The following is a 7,484-nucleotide window of genomic DNA, read 5'->3' on the forward strand; positions in this document are numbered from 1 at the left end:
CTTATATACTCTTGTCCAGTTTTGAGATCAAGGTTTTAATGGTATTATAAAATGAGTTGAGTAGCTTTTTCTATTCTCCAAAACAGTTTGTATAAAACTGGAATGATCTGTTCATTGCAGGTTTGATGAAACTAGGCTTGAAGATGTCTTGGTATTAGAGATTTTTGACTACCATTTTTAATTTTTTAAATAATTATTGTTTAGGGCCAGGCACGGTGGTTCACCCCTGTAATCCCAGCACTTTGGGAGGCTGAGGCAAGCGGATCACTTGAGGTCAGGAGTTTGAGACCAGCCTGGCCAACATGGTGAAACCCTGTCTCTATGAACAATATTTTTGAAAAATTAACTGCTGGGCCGGGCACAGTGCCTCACACCTGTAATCCCAGCACTTTGAGAGGCCAAGGCAGCAGATCACCTGAGGTCAGGAGTTCAAGACCAGCCTGGCCAACATGGTGAAACCCCATCTCTACTAAAAATACAAAAGTTAGCCAGGTGTGGTGGCGGGCACCCATAATCCCAGCTACTCAGGATTGCAAGCATGAGAATCACTTGAACCCAGGAGGCAGAGGTTGCAGTGAGCCGGGATCGTGCCATTTTACTCCAGCGTGGGCGACAGAGCAAGACTCCATCTCAAAAAAAAAGAAAAAGAAAAAATTAACCAGGCATGGTGGTGGGCACCTATAATCCCAGCTACTCAGGAGGCTGAGGCAGGAGAATCACTTGAAGTCAGGAGGCAGAGGTTGCAGTAAGAAGAGATTGCACCACAGCACTCCAGCTTGGGCAACAGATTGAGACTGTCTCAAAATAATAATAACTATAATAATAATAATTATTATTGTTTAGATTTGTTTCTCCTGAAGTCAATTTTGTTTGTTTTTTCTAGAAAATTATTTACCACAACTTTCTATTTTTTAGGTATGATCTTTTGATGTATGTGTCTACTATATCTGTAATTATGTTGTCCTTTTCAATCTTATTATATGTTATTTAATATTAGGGATGTCAGCCAGGCATGGTGGCTTATGCCTGTAATCCCAGCTACTCGGGTGGCTGAGGCACGAGAATAACTTGAACCCAGGAGGCAGAGGTAGCAGTGAGCCGAGATCACACCACTGCACTCCAGCCAGGGTGACAGAGTGAGACTCTGTCTCAGAATAATAATAATAATAGGGATGTGTTCTAATAAGCTAGAGTGAGTGGGTGATCATAGTCCTAATAGAGGCCTATTCCCAGCAATATGAAGAGATATTTATGGCCCAAATACAGTCATGCACCACCTAACAACAGTTCAGTCAGTGTGGACCACATATACAACAGCGGTCCCATAAGATTATAATGGAGCTGAAAATTCCTATCACCTGTTGCCATTGTAGCTGTCTTGATATGGTAACAAAAGCGTTACTCATGCATTTGTGGTGATGCTGCTGTAAACAAACCTATTGTGCTGCCAGCTGTATAAAAAAATAGCACATACAGGCCAGGCGCGGTGGCTCAGGCCTGCAATCCCAGCACTCTGGGAGGCCAAGGCGGGCAGATCAAGACCATCCTGGCTAACACGATGAAACTCTGGGAGGCCAAGTCGGGAGATCAAGACCATCCTGGCTAACACGATGAAACCCTGTCTTTACTAAAAATACAAAAAATTAGCTGGGCGTGGTGGCGGGCGCCTGCAGTCCCAGCTACTTGGGAGGCCGAGGCAGGAGAATGGCGTGAACCCAGGAGGCAGAGCTTTCAGTGAGCTGAAATCACGCCACTGCACTTCAACCTGGACGACAGAGCAAGACTCCATCTAAAAAAAAAAAAAAAAAAAAAAAGCACATTCAATTATGTGCAGTACACATACTTTACAATGATAATAAGCCACTATTACCAGCTTATGTATTTACTATACTATTTATTGTTGTTTTAGAGTGTACTCTTTCTACTTATTAAAAAAAAAAAAGGTGTTCCAGAAGAAGGCCTTGATATCGTATGAGATGGCAACTGCATGAGTGGAATTGCCCATGAGGACATTCCAGTGGGACCAGACATGGAGATGGAAGACAGTGATACTGGTGATCCTGACCTTGCATAGGCATAGGTGTGCATTTGTGTTTTAGTTTTTAACAAAAATGTTTAAAAAGAAAAAAAAAAAAATAGGCCAGGCGTGGTGGCTTACGCCTGTAATCCCAGCACTTTGGGATTCCGAGGTGGGTGGATCACCTGAGGTCAGGAGTTCGAGACCAGCCTGGCCAACATGGCGAAAACTTTTCTCCACTAAAAAAAATTAGCTGGGCATAATGGCACATGCCTGTAATCCCAGCTACTTGGGAGGCTGAGGCAGGAGAATTGCTTGAACCCGGGAGGTGGAGGTCGCAGTGAATGGAGATCACACCAATACACTCTGCCCTGGGCGACAGAGCGAGACTCTGTTTTAAAAATGTAAATAAATAATAGAAAAAGCTTATAGAATAAGGACATAAAGAAAGAAAATATTTTTGTGCAGTGTATTCATGTTTTAAGCTAAGTGTTATTACAAAAAGTTTTAAAACATTTTTAAAGCTTATAAAGTAAAAATGTTGGTCAGGCATTGTGGCTCACGCCCGTATTCCTAGCACTTTGGGAGGTTGAGGCGGGCAGATTGCTTGAGTTTAGGAGATCAAGACCAGCCTAGGCAATATGGCAAAACCCCATCTCTACAAAAAATGCAAAACTTAGCTGGGTGTGGTGGCGTGTGCCTGTAATCCCAGCTACTCAGGAGGCTGAAGTGAGAGGTTGGCTTAAGCCCAGGAGGCAGAGGTTTGTAGTGTCAGCCAAGATAGCGCCACTGTACTCCATCCAGCCTGGGCAACAGAGCCAGACCCAGTCTCAAAAAAAAAAAAAAAAAAAAAAAAGTTACAGTAAGCTAAGGCTAATTTATCATTGAAGAAAGAAAAATGTTTTAAATAAATGTAGTGTAGCCTAAGTGTACAGTGTTTCTAAAGTCTACAGTAGTGTATAGTCATGCCTTAGGCCTTCATATTGATTCACCTCTCACTCACTGACTCACCTAGAGCAATTTCCAGTCTGCAGGCTCCATTCACAGTAAGTGCTTTATATACGTGTGCCATTTGTTTCTCTTATACTGCATTTCTGCTGTACCTTTTCTATGTTTAGATATATTTAGACACACATACTTACCGTTGTGTTACAGTTGCCTATAGTATTCAGTACAGTAACATGCTGTACAGATAGTAGCCTAGAACAATAGGCTACACCACATATTCCAAATATGTAGGCTCTTCCATCTCAGTTTGTGTAAGGACACCTCTATCATGTTCACATAACAGTGAAATCACCTAAGCAGAACATATTCCTGTTTTAAGTGACACATGACTGTACTTACTTTCCCAGCCTCCCTTGAGGGAGGGGCTGTTACCTAGACTTAAAATTGGGAACTAGTGGTATAAAAGCCAAGATCTAGTAGTTGGCAGTTGCAGCATAACAGGTCAGAGATACTGGAATAGTCCAAGCTGTGGTGCCCAGTGTCCTGCAGAGGTCAGGATGTCCTCACTGGGCTGCTTTGGGGCATGATTTGAGGAAACAGCTGCACCCAGCTTCCCCGTACCTGCTCATCTTCCAAGCTGCTTCTTCAGCCTTTGCAATAGTTCTTTAAGTCAATATCATTTAAATACATTTTCTCCCTAAAGCATACAAGGTCGGTGTTATGGGTTGAACCGTGAACCCCAAAATTCTTATGTTGTCCTAACCCCTCGTATCTCAGAATGTGACAGTATTTAGATTGTTACAGATGCAATTAAGGTGAAGTCATACTGGAGCAGGATGGGCCCCTAATCCAATGTGACTATGTGACCTATATCAGATGTTTGGGGTCAATCTGTTCCCTAGAACCCAAAGTCAATGGCAGAAAGTTAAGCCAAAGAAGCACAAATGACCCATCTTGCAGGGCATGCGTGGCTGAGGATAGCTCAGGTGAGTACTCATTGGCTGAGAGTCTTAGCAACATAGTACATTTACCCTCATTGGCTGCGGCAAACAGTGCAGCTGCCTTACCAGCCCTAATTGGTCGTGACCATAGGTGGCACTATGAACAAAAGTGTAAGAGATTATTATATACAATGTGGGGGTTGCACATTTAACTTACTCCAGCTCAGAGAGGCAGATAGAAAAGTCGCACTTTAATTTTGCCTATAAGTGTTCCTGAGGCTGTACCTGCAGTGTAATAGGAAAAACTAATTAAATGTCCAATGTTATTTAAATTTGGATGGATCTGTTTGTTTAATCAGCAATTTAGGCAGTGTCTCTTAAATAGAAATGTCAGTCTTTTTTTTTTAAGATTTCCCTGACCCTCTGCTTTTCTAAGTCAGTATCCTAGTATTTTAGCGGGGAGGGACCTCCTGGCCATGTGCTGTCCTGTCAATTCTGCTCACATCTACTGCTTTCCAGCCCCAAGTCTTTTATCCACCTTTTTACTCTCCATTCTGTTAGCCTCTGATGCTGCAGCCCGGAGGTTCAAGCCCAGTCTCCAGTAATAGAGTCTAATCCTGTTTGGTTTGCTCTGTGAGTTTTGTTAGTTTAAAATTTTAGATGTTATGAATCACGGTCATTTTCTTCCCCATAATATTACTGTGTAAATGATTTGTTTCTGGAGAGGCTATAGGCAGACAGTTTGAAGTAGAGCTAATTATATGCAAGGCAGATTGTAAACATCTCATTCATTTATTCACTCATTCAGTAAAAACTTGCTAAGTGCCTACTAACTTGGATGCTCTGCCCTGGGGAATACAATCATAATTAAAAATTTTTTTTTATATATATAGTGTTTGAGATGGAGTCTTGCTCTGTTGCCCAGGCTGGAGTACAATGGTGTGATCTTGGCTCACTGCAAGCTCCGCCTCCTGGGTTCACGCCATTCTCCTGCCTCAGCCTCCTGAGTAGCTGGGACCACAGGCGCCCACCACCACACCTGGCTAATTTTTTGTATTTTTAATAGAGATAGGGTTTTACCGTGTTAGCCAGGATGGTCTCGATCTCCTGACCTCGTGATCCGCTTGCCTCGGCCTCCTAAAGTGCTGGGATTACAGGCATGAGCCACCGCACCCAGCCAATAATCATAATTTTTCAAAGAAACTGTCCCGGCTACTCAGGAGGCTGATGTAGGAAGATCACTTGAGCCAGGGAGTTCAAGGTTGTAGTGAGCCATGATGGTGCCATCGCACTCCAGCCTCGGTGACAGAGCAAGACCTTGTTTCAAAAATCAAAACAAAACAAAACAAAAAAACCATAGTTCCTTTTTTTTTTTTTTGAGACGAAGTCTTGCTCTGTCACCCTGGCACACGCCACCGCGCCCGACTAATTTTTTTTTTGTATTTTTAGTAGAGATGAGGTTGCACCATATTGATCAGGCTGGTCTCACACTCGTGACTTCAGGTGATCCACCCACTTCGACCTCCCAAAGTGCTGGGATTACAGGTGTGAGTCACTGCGCCCGGCCCAAAAACTATAGTTCTTACAGTGGAAGGTGGAAGGAGTTCCAGTTGAAAATAGTTAGATGTTCTAAGCAGCATGTTGTTAAAGGTGGGGAAACCAAGCTGTGTGTACTTAGAAATGGGAGAAGACTAGTAATCATTAACTAGAGAGGTCTATTGATCTCTAGGGCCTCACTTATCCAGCAGAGGTTTAGGTGGCAAGCATAAGGTTAAAAATCCCAGGCCTTTCCAGAAGACTGGAGAGTCACACAGATGGGTGGACCAAGAACTGTTGGACATTTAATTGCTTTCCCATTTTTTTGCTGTTATCAATAATGTTGTTTCTCGGCATGATGGTGCAAACCTACTCAGGAGACTTGAGTCAAAAGGATTGCTTTAGCCCGGGAGTTGGAGGTTGCAGTGAGCTATACTCGCACCACTGCACTCCAGCCTGGGCAACAGAGCAAGACCCTGTCTCTAAAAATAATAATGCTGTGATAAACTTCTCTGCACAAAAATCTTTATGCAGGACGTGGTGGCTTACACCTGTAATCCCAGTACTTCAGGTGGCCGAGGCTGGAGAATCACATGAGGCCAAGAGCTCGAGACTAGCCTGGGCAACAGAGACTTTGTCTTTACAAAAAAATTTTAAAAACTTAGCCAGACTCAGTGTCATAAGCCTGTAGTCTCAGCTGCTCAGGAGGTTGAGGTGGGAAGATGGCTTGACCATGGAAGTTTGAGGCTGCAGTGAGCTGTGATCTTGCCACTGCACTCCAGCCAGTGTGACAGTGAGATCCCATCTAAAAAGAAAATCTTCTTGCACATTTTTACTTTCTTAGGATAAACTCCTGAAAGTGAGTTTTCTGGGTTACAGGGCATGAGCATTTTTGTGGCTACGCAATTTATGGTCTCATGATGAATGTAAGAGGGTACTTGTTTTCCCATACCCTTGACAGGACTAAATTTGGGAAAACATGGATTTATAGGTCTCTATTAAAATGTTTCCCAATTTTATATGTTTAAAAATTTCATTTAAGAACCATTTCAATCCATTGGAAAGTGCTGTAGAAAAAGGAATTTGCTCTGTGTTGTATATCAGTGAGTGCTGGGTCTTTTTTTTTTGTATTAATATTCCCGAGTTGAAGTAGAAGTGTTTATCAATTCTTTAACTTGTGGGCTTAATGGAGAGGTGTGATACAAGGAAAAAGGGGTGGTGGGAAATTTTTTTTTTAAAAACGGAACAGGCTGGTTGTGATGGCTCACACCTATAATCCCAGTACTTTGGGAGGCCGAGGCAGGTGGATCACTTGAGGTCAGGAGTTTGAGACCAGCCTGGCCAACATGGTGAAACCCTATGCTAACTAAAAATACAAAAATCAGCCGGGTGTGGTGACACGCGTCTGTAATCCCAGCTACTTGGGAGGCTGGGGCAGAAGAATTGCTTGAACCCAGGAGGAGGAGTTTACAGTGAGCCAAGATTGTGCCACTGCATTACAGTCTGGGTGACAGAGCGAGACTCCATCTCAAAAAAAAAAAAAAAAAAAAAAAGGAACATGATAAGAAATCAAGGTGAAAAGAACAAACATGGGAAAGGAAAATGATGGGAAAGCAGAGGGGCCCGGACTCCAGCCGCCACACGGGCTTTTGCCTGAACTTGCCCATTTTCCTATGTCATTGCTGTCTGGTGTTTTCAGTTCACAAGTTGAGCAACTGCAGCTTCCTTTATCATTAGAAGAGGAAATGAAAGAGCAAGGGTACAAGTAATTACTGGGGCCAGCACATAATGTTTTTTGTTTTATTTTGTTTGCCCGGCTTTTTTTGTTTTTTTTACAGGGAAAACCCATGTGTTGCAACATGTTCAGTCACCAGAATTTTAGTCCTCTGACCTTCAGACGTTAGTCATTCCTTCCTCTTAAACAGTTCCCTCCCTAGTGTTTGAACTGGTCTTTAGATTAAACACAACAGGGCCCTTCTAACCTCTCAGAAAAGTCTGAGAAATAAATTCAAATTCTAATAAGCAGCATTTCTGAATGTTAA

This window comes from Rhinopithecus roxellana, chromosome 10 (assembly GCF_007565055.1).
Source record: "Rhinopithecus roxellana isolate Shanxi Qingling chromosome 10, ASM756505v1, whole genome shotgun sequence".
Classification (NCBI taxonomy): domain Eukaryota; kingdom Metazoa; phylum Chordata; class Mammalia; order Primates; family Cercopithecidae; genus Rhinopithecus; species Rhinopithecus roxellana.